The 14914-nt window shown below is 36.0% G+C and overlaps 1 protein-coding gene across 1 annotated transcript in view; it reads right to left on the bottom strand.

Moving 5' to 3' along the window:
• Positions 1-14914, bottom strand: part of LOC126562251 (tubulin alpha-8 chain-like) — a 395370-nt gene that overhangs the window by 303944 nt on the left and 76512 nt on the right. The gene's annotated exons all lie outside the window — the stretch shown is intronic.

Raw genomic sequence — 14914 nt, 5'->3', positions numbered from 1 at the left:
GCTGGATACGTTTAGCGCGCTTTGCGTGATGGTTTTGTTCCATCCTTTTTCATCAGTGCACGAAATTTGCCGATTAGAATAATGATGGAATAATAATTGGTGCGGCTATGACATCATAGGTTGAAGAAAAGAAAGAGGTACGTAAGCAAGAGGTGATGCGAAAAGCAGGGAAAACGTCTTTTTTGTACATGCGATAGTATGCGAGCTATATATATACATATATACACTGATGGTTATATACAAAGACAAACATTCGCACCCATTATTAAAATGAGCGCACAAAGAAAGGACACCTGTACAGAGACAATGGAGCGAGAGAGTGCCAAAAAACTACCAAAACGTCAGCAGCACTGTGGTGGGGTTACTATTAGGAAAAGCGAAAGTGCCGTTGATGACAGACAGACCATTTTGAGGCCACGAGTAGCAGCAGCAGCAGCTATTTGACAGAGAAGGGAATATATAAGCTATTTTATAACAGTTTATTTATTGGGTCCAAGATCCAGATAACAAAATGTAGCTACGCAGAACTCTACCACCTACCTAACAAAACAAACAAACAAACACTCACACGCGACAAAATCATGTTACAAGCATAAGAGGATACATTTTGAGATAAATGTTGTTGTTTAGTGAGATGATAAAATAGGGATTGAGGGAGAAGATACGATTATGTGTTAGTATTGCAAGAGGTGGTTAAGAGCAGCTTACTGCCTTGCAGTAGAGAACCTTGCATGAATTGGAAATATGGAGCTGATTGAACTAACTTGTTTGCTTTTCATTTTTTCTATTTTTAATTTAGTTTTTGTTTCCTTTTGCGAAGAGGAATTTTAAGTAACGGAGGAACTTTGTTGCGTGTGAAATACATTTGAGTTTGCTTATTGTGCTAATGATAAAAAGTCAGAAATAGGTCGGCGAAAGCTAATGGTAGCAGAAGAAAGTTAGGTACGCTCTAATACGGTTCAACTTATTCCCAATAATCGGCTATCGAAAAGCTTCCATGTCTTCTTATAGACGAAAATGTCGTAGCAATTTTTAAACATTCTTTAACATCCCTGAACTCAGTTTGAAACTATATGCTTCCTGTTACTTGAATTAAACTGTTGTTTTTAAATTATGCTAACCTCCATAAGGAAAATCCTCCATAAAAATGTACTCCATTCAGTAAAGGGCAAAGGAAAGACTTAAAATTGCGATAGAGAGGCCAAAACCAGAGCGATATTTCGCCAAAGAAAAACGGCATGAAAAAGGATACTCAATTCCTTCCTAGCCAGTTCCAGTGCGCCACCAAACGATTTATTACGAAACAAAACAAATGCACAAAAAGGTGTATTAGGTTTTTTCCTTTCTATTTAACAAAAGCGCTTCCTTACAAAAAATTGTCGTTATTTTCACACCACCGCTAGAGCGAGAAGAAAAAAGAACCACCAAAGTGGTTCTACTTTTGCTATTAGAAAATAACGTAATAACGGTAGGATATTGTGTCCTTGTTTTTTTTCCATTTCCTATGCATTATTAATGCTCTAATACTTTTAAGCGATATATTGTGTATGCACAATATATCGCTGTAAACAAGCAAACAATGTTCTTTTTTGATTTCATTTTTTTTTTAATTTAATTCCTTTTGTTTTTCGCGTGTGATTGTGTGTGTTCTATTTCATCACTCTTCAAGTACTCTACTCACGCGATTTGGGTTTGCGAAATAAAACGCACAGCATGTATTTACTAAACAATAAATACAACCAACAACTCGGTGACCTTTAGATGGGAAGAACATGCTAATGAGTGATGTATGAATGTGTAAAGAAAGTGATGTGAAACAAAATTATGCACACAGTGTGTTGTGTTTTTGGTTGTTATTATCTTTCGAAAATAGTCCGAAAAGTAAGATCACACAGGCTATACTTACATGAGTATTGCAGTCGATCGATCCGTCCGTCACATCCGTCGTACAGCTCGGTTCATCAAGGACTGGAGATAGAAAATGGTAATCGCATTGACTTCCTCATGGACCTGCATTAAACGTTCGATTAACTCTTCAAAACTTTGCTTATTCTTGTTATTCGTCTTGTATGCAAATGACTCGCCGCCGTTCGCTAGACGATTAGCGTTTGAAGGATCATGCAGTTGTTGTGAAAGGACTCTCAAAACTAGAACTCAAAAAGAAAAATGTCTCCGATAGCTACTGCTGTGCTCCAGTGTTGGTCCAATCCAATAAGCCCTGTTCCGTGCTTAAAAAGGATTAAAACCTCCCTACCACGGACGTTCGTGTTTCGAGAGTCGTTACTAACAAATCAAACAATTTCTCAAAATGATTTCCCATTTTTCCAACTTTTAATGTTTATTCCTTAAATTGTTTTATTGGCTTTAGTTCTTCCCGTTGTTTCTGTGTTGTTCGAGAGAGTGTCCCATTTGTTCCTTACTCCAACAATACACGCTTTTCGCAACGGTTAAGAAAGAACACAAACGATGATCCACTTTTCGTTTTTCTTCCATCTGCTGCTTGTTAATTACTGTTTAAGTTATCATGTGTGTGTTTAATATTTGTCAATTGAAGAATTTAGCCACTTGTTTCTTTTTTTTATTTACTTTCTCTTATTTTCTTCTCTCATTTTTTCCTCCTTTTTGCTTTCGCATTGCCAAATATTCATATTTCATGATTAATGTAATCAAAAGTTTGTTTCTCAAACGTTACAAATCTGTTTTGTTTTGTTGTTGTTTTAATTTACCTAACCTTGCACAGGTCTGCTTACAGTTTTCTCGCTCGTTTTGTTTGTTGGTTTTTTTTTCATTGAAAATGTAATTTTATCTTTTGTTCTTTGTGTTTCGTTTTGTTAGTTTAGCTGTTCACAGTAATATGTTTATTGGTTTGTTATTTTCCCTCAATACCATCATTCGCACACAAACTATGTAAGGGACACACTTCCACAAACGGAAATGTGATGTGGTTTTTGTTTTTCAAATATATGTGTAAAATATCACGAAAACCGATATTTTTTATTAACTTTCTTTTTCGTATTATTTTATGCGTGTATTACCTCGATCGGTTTCGGTGACAAAACTGATCGAGACAAGTAAACGGTAGAAAAAACCAATAGCCTTATTAGTGTTGTTTGTTTGTTCGTTTTTCTTGTTGTTTTGTCATGACATACACGCATTGCCAGGCCCATGGAACATCTGTGTCAGATGCCCTATATTTACTATGCTCCTCTAAATTGTGCTACTACCACACTACACGCTATGTTAGACAAAATTGTTAACGTTGATTTTGCTAGCGCAAAGATTAGCTAGCGTAGTTTAACTACGGCCAAAAATCGCACAAGTGTTACACCTCTTCTATCGTACTAAGTAATGGCAAAAATACATAATTGAGAACATAAAGTTTAATGCCAATTCTTGAACATTTATGTAACAAAATTTTTCCTTATGAATTTCAGGTAATGTTTAAAGAGTTTTCTTTTTATACTTATGGCTTAGTGTTGAAATTATAGCAAAAGTTTATGGTTTTATTGGCTTTATTTCTTCTTTTTTTCTTTTCGTTTAGTTTTGATTGTTTATTTTTTTTTTTTGCTTCAGCGATATTAGAACTGGGTTTCCGTAACGTTCCTAAAAATGTATGTTTTATGTGATCTCTTTTCACATTTCCAATATTAACTGTTTCACTAGGCAACGGATGTAATAATGGTGTAAAAGCAATAGAAAAATGTGATCATAACAAGCAAAAAATGGTTTTGAATAATCACAATTAAGTACAAATTTTAAAAAAAAAAACCTCAATTACAAGATAAAAATCACAAGTAAGGAAACAGTTCCGCCATTGTGGTGGTTGCAGAATCATGCAGAAAGTTGTGTACTCTGAGTTGAGCTTAAAAACGACCTTATAAACTAGTCAACTGAAATGCCTTGCAGCAGCACAAAACATTTACTTAATTTCTTCTTTGAACTACAAATTTTAACTAAAATAAAATAGGAATTTTATACAGCCTTTTTTACTACAGAATTTTTTTCCTTTGATCGCCACGAAGCCAAACAAGCTATTAAAAATCGACAATTATAGGTGTTATTAAATCATATTAAACAGATGATTAAAAACCACACTACACCACGCTACAAATTGTTCAATACAAACACTTATTTCACCACTCTCCAAGTTTACTCCACTCTGCGCGCGCGTAATTAAAAATCATTCCCGTGTTAGATCAAAACTCTAACCCACCACGATCATCGTAGGCCCGAGCCAAACCGGTAGCCGTGGCCATGTTCGCTACCATGGCTTACGCATTGGCCCGTGCTCGCATCATGCCTAATACCAGCAATAAATTACCAATAATCTTTCAGTAAAAGTACTCAAATATTATACGCATTTTTAAAACAAATGCTTCCATCGTTTCCGTACACATTATCGATCGCATTTAATTCTTTCTGCTTGTTATACTTTTGTGTTGAACTAGCTGAGATTTAAATCTGTGCTGGACAAACCGTTTAACTGCCATGGACTTGCGCACCACGAGCACCACGAGACAATCGTGGGGACACAAAAACGACGTTTCCTCTAAACTAATGTCTAATTCGGCCATTGTTATGGTTACGTCTACTTAATTCCACCTCCAATCCATTTGTTAACGAAACGATTTTCTCTTTAAATCATCTAAACTGATGCAACAATCTACTAATCCTTTTTTTTACTAATCTTTCTTCATCATTCAAAAATTTACTTTTATTTTGTTGCTTTGCCTTTGCTTTACTCTTATTGAAACTCGCACTTGTTATATAGCTACAGTTAGAGATTGTTTTGTTGCGTAGATTTGGATTTGCTCGCCACTTTACCACTCTACTGTTTGATTTAATTTTCATCTCCTTCTAGCTTTCTTTTTTATTTTTTGGACAATTGTATTGTACGCAAATTGGGCATTAAAATCGTTAGCATTTTAACTTGTGAATGAGTTTTTTTTTTCTTAAGTATGAATGGTTTGCGGTGTACATCTTATCGCATAAGGTTTGAAAAAAATGTACCCAAAAAACATCTATATAGTATATATATTTGCTTCCCTTTCGACGCTAATTGTATGTTACTGTTCTTTTTAATGCTGCTCGCTGCTGCTTCGTTCGTTTGGTTTATATTTTTACTTGCTTTTTTAGAAGATTTATAAACGATCTCCAGCATGCATCCATATATATTTGGTTATCGTTTGATATTTTATGCTTATGCACACTTTGCAATGAACGTAGCCTTTGTTTGTTTTACTTTAAAGATGATGATGACTGCAAAAATAGACAATACGGCACTAGACCGTAATAATCAATTGTAAATAAATGACTGCAAAAATAGAAAAAATAAATTAAATACACTGTATTTTGTTCGTGTGCATGATGCGAATTTTTGCGAATAGGAAATACGTTGAAATACACCATCAATTGACAGCAGAAAAGATGCTCATGGGAAGTGGAAAATTATCGATGAAGAAAAATGGGAACCTTTTTCTATTTATCTTGTTCCACTCATGCCTGTTTACGCTTTTCTTTAATTTATTAAATGGGTTTTCCTTTGTTAAATGTGTTAATTTTAGAGCAGAAATTTGTTAAATGTTTTTTTTTGTTTTTGTTTTGTTTGTCAGGTTTTGTTAGTTGAGAAGAAGTTTAGGATTAGCTAGCTGCAGCTGGTAGCAAAACCACATGGAAAAACCATGGCAATTAGAGGCGTTACCGTGACAACAACATTTCTGCTGCATCATGGCATGCGAGCCGTTGTTGGACTATCCGGTTGCCAACTCTTGTTTACTCCTGCGTCGATTTACACTCATTTTTTTATTATTTTCTTTTCTTCTGCTAAATATACTTCCGTTTTGTAAATGTTTAAGCTTAAAAATGTAAATATGATAAATATTTATTTAGTGTGTGAGTGAGTGTGTGTGTTTTTTCTTCTTCTTTTACCTATTTGCTGTTGTTGGTTAGCTTTTTTTGTTTTTGCTTTTCAGTTTTATAGTATTAGGAGCATCAGATTGTAGCGGAAGAGGGTCTTCCTTTCATCTTTCTGCATTTTTAGTTGTTTTAAAGTTTTATTTTTTATATATATTTATTTGTTTCATTTTGTTTTGTTTTTTTTTTCACTTACTTATTAGTTTAAATTGGACCGTGCACACGGTTCTAATGTGTTTTTTTTTGTTTTATATTTGTTGCTTGTTTGTTTTGCGCTTGTAACGCCGTATGCCGAAGTTTTACTTTCTATTTGTTTTACTTGTCTCTCTCCTTCTTTGCCCTTTATATTCTATATATATTTATATGCGTGTGTATGTATATTGCATTACATGTACCGGGTTTGTGTTTTACATCCAACGTTCTCTCTGTATACAAAATAGCCGGAGAAACTGTAAAAATGTTAACTAATGTGTGGTTTCCTTCCTTTTCCTTTACTCTTTTCCATTACCTCGTAGCCTTATGCTAAAGTTTAGTTTTGTTTCTGCTCTTCTTCTCTCCTCTTGCTTAGGATTAGGAAGGATTACTTGCACAGCTTTCTTTCCCTTTTTTTCCCACATTTTTTTATCGACACATCGCATCGTGCGGTTAGATTTCGTAACGAAATCATGTATCGTTTCGTCATGTTGGTTGTTTTTTAAAGGACTTTTCCCACCAATAAATGTAACGTTTTTTCGGCTATTGCTACTCGAGTTACCATTGAGGTGGACTTAATCTTTAATATGTATGTTATGGTTTGTATTATTATTACCCTTTACTGCTTACTCTGATGATGATACTGGAGTTGGTAAGGAGTCGTTCTGTGCGTTTATTCCTTCCCAATCGCCTTTGAAAACTCCTTACTGTTACTGTTTGATAGTTACCGCACCGTTGTAGGATTGATGCTGGATTCTGTGAGTAGAACTGCTTTGGTTCAACTGGTTATGAGTAGAATATGGGTTGTCTCTGTATAGCGTTCTTTTTAGATAACATTGGACTTTTAAAGAGGGTTTTAATGTTGCTTATACATTAATGTGTTTTGTGTATGTTTTTTTCCTCATTTTGCTACTGTTGGTTGTATTGGTTTTGCTTTTTAATCTTCAATTTTCTAGTACTGCCGTACTGAAAAGTACAATAAACGCCCATTTCAGCCACTTAAAGTATGTATGATGCCACCTTCCATTAAAACTGGAGGATGAACGAATGTTAACTCTAAATTTCACATCACAAGTTCGAAGGAAATAAGTGCGTTTTTCTTTGTTTTGTTTGTATGCTTCTTTTTCTTCTATTGCGCTTATTCATTTTTCCTTAATATAACGCACAACGGAATACACCCACACATAGCGTGTGGTTAAGGAGTTGGTTCGTAATTGTTCTTAGGCGAATTTTATCGTTAGCCTCAAAAAACTAGGTGACGGGATATGTTCGGAATAATTGCAAAACAAACATGTAAAGTAAATTAAGATGTAGAAAATCAAAGAAAAAATTACTAAAACTTTTTTTTTTAAATTGCTGCACTCAGGAAATCATCAGCGCCGGTGCAAGGACAGCTTAAATCTTGCCGCATTAACAAAGACATAGACAGATGTACTCGTTTTCTTTGCTATTGTTTTTAGGAACTTGGCCTTTAGATCAGGGTGTTGCTGCTGCTTACTTATAATACGAACAGCGATAACAGCTAATAGGATGAGTAACAAATTGTACTAACAGTGGAAAACACGCTTAACAGCATACTTCTAATTGCGTTTTTTAAAGAGCAATATAAAACGATTTAATAGCTACAAGTATCCTAATGAAAGGAGAAGTATTTTAGTTTCAGTTATTTAGTACAAACAGGGACTTTTTAGTATTTCTTAGTAGTAGGGTTGTCATATAAGTTTCATAATTCTATGACAAATTTTTCAAAACAATTTAGAGAAAATCCTTCGGTAAGAAAGCTACGACAAAACATAGAAAACGAAAACGAAATACTTGATGAACTGATGGTGATAGTTCCACTGTAACTGAAAGAAATTGGAAATTAGGTGGCTCATAAGCATTTTAATTTGAATGTTGATATCTTGAACTCCAAGTTATTTTACTTTCGGTTAAGATATTTCAAATAATTGGATCAGTTATTGCTTCAAGACAAAATGGTTGTAGGTCTTTGGGAGGATCTCTTTCAGATTCGGGAGAAGAGTCCTATTTGCCTTTCCTGCGGATTTCGTTCATGCACTCCAGAAGTACTTATTCGCACCGTCGGATGAATTAGGGGCAACCGTCGCTGGTTAAGCATTGATCTGCGGCTATTCCAGAAAAAAAGAGAACTGGCAGGAACTAGTCCTGACGGCCCAGGAAAAAAACTATCCGTCTAATCCAAGCAGATCGGACGACGTAACAAGAAACTGTGCCAGAGTTCGGGATCGATCATTCCTTCGTGTGATCAGCCCACCAACGGCGGATACTTACGTCCAGTTTGTTCCGGTCAGCAAATAGGGAACACTTATTTTAATGCAAGTATCGGAGCATGTTATTCGTCACTGGAATTTTGGACACAAAAGATATCCAAAATTCTTCTTCTATATTTGCTCGAATTGTAAAATGCTTGAAGTGTCCTTATCACCAAAGTCTAGAGAACTGTAAATTCTGTAATTACTTTTTTTAATAAAATCTTTGCTTAAGTTTTGCATTAAGTTAGAAAAATCTGACACCTTCTTTGCACGAGAAAATTAGGTGACTATTGGATAGAAACCCTTCTGCTCTATTCTTATCTTTTTCTCAGGTTAAGTCCGTTAAAAATAGCTCGATGAATTGCAAAATTACTGATGAAGGTCTTAAGCTAAGCTAAGCATCAGCAAGTCATTCAAAATGAACACCTTGGCCACAGCGTTGCCTGATGTGCCAACAGAAGGGGGAATAGGAGAAAAAACTTTCACTAATTTTATATCAAAAATAGGCAAGAAAATAACATTCTCCATTTTTTGCTGTTTTGGCTCTACAACCCGCTTATGCTAGAGAGTCTTGATTTCCAATATAAACCCAAGCAATTTACTGAGGATCTATCGCACGCCATAGCAGACGCAATATAATGGAATGAATGAAATTTGGCATAGAAACACATCATATTTGACAACCCTACTTCTTAGTTGACTCTTCCAGTCGAAACTGTAATCCAAGACGGAATCTACAAAGTAGCTGAACTGTGCACTACTTCTAAAACACTAACGATGCTTTAATAAAAAAAAATCCTATGATGATCGTTAACACTTTAATACAAAGTTTAATGGTGTCTACTGTCTACTAAACGTCTTGGTAGACAGAAAATTCGATTAGATTTAGTTTGTTTTTAAGTTGTTTAAGGGTGTTCTGATGAGGCTGATGTTTATTTGCGAGTGGTATCAGGCAAATACACGTGAAAGTTAACTACAAGTATTGTTTTTCTTCGTTTTAAAAAGGCACTTTTACTCTAGTAGCAAAACGAACGAAGCGAACACTGATCCTAGCGGCAAATACAAAAAAAATCGGCCACGCTAATCGATTTCCCGAGGCGCAGCGTGAAAGTGAACGCATCGAAGAAGGTAAGGTTTCGATAAAATAGTTATTTAAATTTAATAATAATGAAAGTAAGAGAAAGAAGCTTAGTTTTTAGTTTGGATGATAAGAATCGTGTAAGTAGTGTTGAGATCTTCTCGTTTTTTTTTCGCTGTCTAATTCCTTCTATCTAAACACTGTATAAAGATGATATAGATTGTTCGGCTGCCCTATCGTCACTGCTACTAGTGGCCCATTTGCGCGACGACGATGCGACGGGACACGATTGGTCAAGTTGGGTATGCTGCTGTGCTACGATTACCTTCTTCATCAGCACTGACACTTATGCTTTCTATTGCTACGCTTTACTGGTGGCAAAATGTTAACAAACAACGGTTAATATTATTTAAGCTATGCACACACTGGTTGTTTTCTTTTTTGTTTACGGGGCACACCACAATTACATTCTAATAACTGGCTCTCTTTTATGCACAAGTCGCTAAAGTTTTGCTTAGCTATAATTGTGGTTTATAGGTGTTAAGGTTGATCAGTTTTATTCAGCGCGTTTGTGTTTGGTTTAATATTGTTTTTTTTTTTGCTAGTTTGTTTGCTTGTAATATTCTTGTTCTAACACAACTAGTGTATGATCCGGATGATATTTTACCTCTCTCTATTCGATACGAATGATGATACCGATGGGGATGTAGTAAATGGACAAGGAAATGTACTAAGCAGCAGCTTACTCCTAATCGATACTGTCCCACCTGTTTTCAATGTTTCGATTAGTATTTGTAGGAATCGCATCACATTCGATTTCTTTCCAGTAAACCCACGGGGATGCTATTGAGATATGGACACACTTTTCATCTGTTTTTTTGTTCCACAAAAATGCGTTCTCTTGACTGGAAGCTAGTTTTACCTTTCTTCGAATTTCGGTTCGTAAAACTGAAATATAAAAATTATAATAATTAATACAAAAAGTGAAAAAGAAAGCTATGAATAAAATTAAAATTATGTGATATTACAACAATAACGCAAAACAACATATGAAGAGAAAGAATAAACAAAACGTTGAAAAAAGCAATAATACAAAAACTTAACTTCAAAACACTAGTAACTGTTGTGTGTATTTTCCGATACGGTCAGCTTTACTTTCGGTACTGTGTAAACTGTGTGTGTAAACGCTTTTTGCTAAATACTTCTCTTCCACGTTCTAGTTTGCCTAAGGCATTCTTTCACTAATAGTCGGTCAGTCCATCTATCCTTCCCCCGTAATTCATTACAATTTTGCGTTTAATCATTTAATGCTATTATCGTTTCATTAACGCCAGCTCGTCTGTGTTTTTTTTTAATGATTATCTATGATTGATATCTTGCTGCTTCTGCTTCTGTTCGTTAAGCTACATCATACACACGTGTGAAAAAGCGAACAAACAAACGAACGTACCAGCAACAACAACAAAAAAAACGTGGTTAAAATAATGATTCAGATAATTATTGTTGCTTGACCGAGTTAGTGAGTAGAAAAGTGTGATTGTTTTATTTATTTGCTTTTTGTTTGTTAAACTGTTCAGCGTTCAGCGTAGCTCCATTTAAGCAAAATCCGAAAGCTACCCAAGGGAAACAAAGCTGGCGAATCACGAAGGTGTTACGAAAATAAGTTAAACAATTTCTTATAAATTCGGCGTTACGGGAAGAAGTAATATGAACAACGTATATGCTGCTATATAAAAAAGCAAAGTAAAAATCTATTATGAGCACAATCCTATTAATGAGCGGATGCAGGGTGATCACCGGACCACCGCTACTATCGGTAAATGTACAGAGAGAAAGAGAAGAACAATTATAAAATAATAATAAAAATCAATCAACAATCAACGCGAAAAAGAATTCTACAAACTATACACTAAACGCTAGGGATGTGCTTCACATACATGAACTTTTTTAAGCGTCTTTCTAAAGAGCTCTGGCCTGGTCCAGCGATTTTTTTTTCTTTTAATGGGGATCAAGCCACTGATTCAGGACGAAACGAAACGAACGTTCGACGTTCAACAGGGCTCAACAGAGATATGCTTTTCCTTGGCACGGGCTCTACCACAAAAAATCACTCATAATCGCACAGAAGGAGAGGTTAAGGATGTGCAGTAAAAGGAAGAGAAAGGGGATGTAAATCATCATTTGCTTCCTTTCGAAAACTCTTCTTCAATAAGAGAATTTTCTTTAAGAAACAATAGCACAGGCAAAATGGTAGAAAATAATATTAAATTTTTGAAACAAATAAGACACATAAAGGAGAATTTTTTTGCAAGTGAGCTTCTTTCTAGAGTGCGGCAGGAAAAGAGCGAAAGTCCAAAATATTGGTTCAACTTTTATCAATTTTGACTAATTTCAGTTGGCAGCTGGTTTGCCCACATTCAATCATAAGTACTACATTAGAACATCGGAGATCGTCTGGCCCGTAACGGCAAATATATCTGGTAACAAACGTTGAGAAGATGAGGTCCAAGGACCAGACTTGCACCATGTTTTTTTTTTTTTCAAAACCAAAATTGAACGTCACATACAGAACGAACGGACGAAAAGCGGTCCTCTTAAACAATGCTGTAAGTCGTTTATTGACCCCAACAAAAAACGCACTTTTCCTGCCACACACTGTTACTAAACTTCCAGCCAACCAACTACGTACCTATTTGAAACAGATTTTCTTCCCTCTAGTATTGTTGCCTTTTTGTTCCAATCTCATCCCATTGATTGTGTGAAGATGTTGGTGAGTCTATTGCTTTCTTTCTATTTTCCGGTTTGTTTGTTTTCTTCTTCTTCCTATTCTTTGTATCATTGTACATCTAATACGTGTTTTTTACTTTTATAGCCAAAGTCCTCAAATTCCCATATATCTCTTATCTCTCTGTTGCATCCTTGCTCTCTTTATCCGTTTGCTGCTTAACGTTCGAATATTTTAAAAATATATATATGTATTTATATGTATATAGATTTATATACTTTTTTGTTGCTGTTGTTTCAAATATATGTTTATAGGTATGTATATATCCGTTTTCATATATGTATGTATGTATATATATGTATATATTAAATGTTAACTCTGTTTCATCCATTTTCCTTCCGTCTTACGCCTTCTGTTTATGCCACCGCGTGAGTGAGAGTGTGTGTGTGTGTGTGGTTTTGTGTTATATTAGCGATATACTATGCAATATGGTTGTTCTTGTTTGTTTTGAATTTGTATTGAGTTTGTTCTTTCGTTTTTGTTTCTTTGCAATTGGACACATCCCTTTCTATAGGTTTCGTTTAGCATATTCAAGAGTTTTCCTTTTTCTCTTGATGATTTCCGGTCTACTAACCTACTATTTACTAGTGATGCTCTATTGCTAACACGCACACACACACCTCCACGTGCACGATTCTAGTTCGTGACGACTGCAGTGCCTAACCTCCACCTCTGCCACTACCTCTCTAGTAACAAATAACCTGTTTCGGTTACTTTTTGTCTAGTTTTTCTCTTTGTCACATCTCCCTACTTATATTGACTCGTATTGACAATATATTGCAAGCTAGTAACAGAATCTCATTGGCTATACGGCTGCTATACGGAGCACGCAGAAGCGATTTTGCAGAAGGAGGGGGGGGGGGGGGGAATCATTAAATTGATTCACTTATTGTATTTTACACAATTGGTTGGTTTCTTTTTCAGCGAAAAACTTTCGACCGTCCACCGTTGTGTTCTGCCATTAATGTCTATATCTGTGTGTGTTAGTGTGGTTTTGCTAGACACTCCATTTGTTTTGCATTTTGCAAAAAAAAAATCTCTCTTATATCACACCCAACACCGCGCAACCTTATACAACAAACAAATATATTTGTATTATAATTTTTTCAGCCAAGTATGTTATAGCAAATATGCGAGTTAGAGAAGATGTCTTATCATTTGCACACGAGCGCACCATTCAAAATCCTAAGACACACACGCACACCGACGTCCGGCCAAACAGACGCCAGTCGATAAATAACCCAACCGCGTGTGTGTGTGTGTCCTTCGTTCGCGGTCCTGTGTCTGCGGGCGCTCGGCCGCATTTCTTTTTGCTTTCTACAATAAATAGATTAGTTAGTTATCGAATGTATATACCATTCACCATAAACCCATTGGGTTTAGAAAAAACAAAAACAATACAGTAATCTTGTCCCTCGCTTTATCGCCATGTGCCGTGTGGGAACGTATGCTGCTGCTGCTTTGCTAAACGATAAACGATCAATCTTTTTAAACTTCCTAACCTACTTTCACACATACACAAGCGCTTCCTTCCTTATGTCTTGGATCTTACTTAACATTAACAGCCTGAAGGAAACGTTGGTTGCATTGCATTCATGGGACAAATACAATAAAGAAGACAAAAAAACACTTCCCTCCCTTTTCACTTTAGGCATCTAGGCCCCAGGTTACCGGAACAGACACCCAGAGACACTCTTCCTCCTAGTGGCGAATAACGGAAGGATAACAAAATATCCATCGAAAGAGTTTATGCATTTAGAAGGTGATTCGTCCTTTTGCCCCACTCTAGTTTACACCGTAAACAATTTGGCCACGCAACTGAACGACTCCGAACTGTACAAGCAGCTCGCGCCCCACCCCGGGAGAGAGTGTGGTAGATATACGCGGCAAGTACTTTTTCGTTTTCGTGTTAACCTTCCGAGAAACGGCAACCAGGTACAGTTGCTTTTAAGGTAATAAGGTGATAATTTCGCTACTAAAACCTTAACTTTTTTTTTCTTTTACATTTCAATCGTACACCCGTCTCACGTGCGATGCGCTTTAGACACCTGGCGCTCGCTGGTTGTCTTCCATTTACTATGCTCGTTTTTTTTGTGTAAAACCACAAAAATGTAGAATTGAAAAGTGAATTTATCATTAAATTGTTTGCGTGTTTTTCTTTGTGTTGGATAATTTCTTCCGTTCCGTAGCTTTTACGCTAGCATATACATATTAACCTAATGAACAGCGCGCGCGCACGCATAACGATTGCGGAGTATCTGAACATACATATATGCACACCGGTTACCGGTGTTTTAAATTGGACTATTACTGTTAAACACATCACTTCACAAGGACGTCTTTCGTGCTCTCAAACTAAGCTGATGAGCAATTCGTTTTCTTTTTGTTTTCCTCGGCTAGTTGTAACGTTTTCTTGTGTGGAGGGGATTGCTGAAATGTTGTGGATAACATTTTGCTAGTGTTTGGACTCCCTATTCCGCAACCACATCTCATTTGCCAACCACACTGGGTAACAATACCAGCCTTTCTGTCTAATTGTGTCTAATGAGCTCTTCTTACTGCTCTGTTTTTATCAGAAATTAAAATCAAACAACCCAATAACGCGGTATCAGCGCGCTAATGGAAACGGGCAGACGAACAGAATTTAGAGTATTTGCCCTTCGACGTGGGAAA

Source organism: Anopheles maculipalpis, chromosome 3RL (assembly GCF_943734695.1).
Source record: "Anopheles maculipalpis chromosome 3RL, idAnoMacuDA_375_x, whole genome shotgun sequence".
NCBI lineage: Eukaryota > Metazoa > Arthropoda > Insecta > Diptera > Culicidae > Anopheles > Anopheles maculipalpis.
This window is presented reverse-complemented; position numbering and strand designations above follow the sequence as displayed.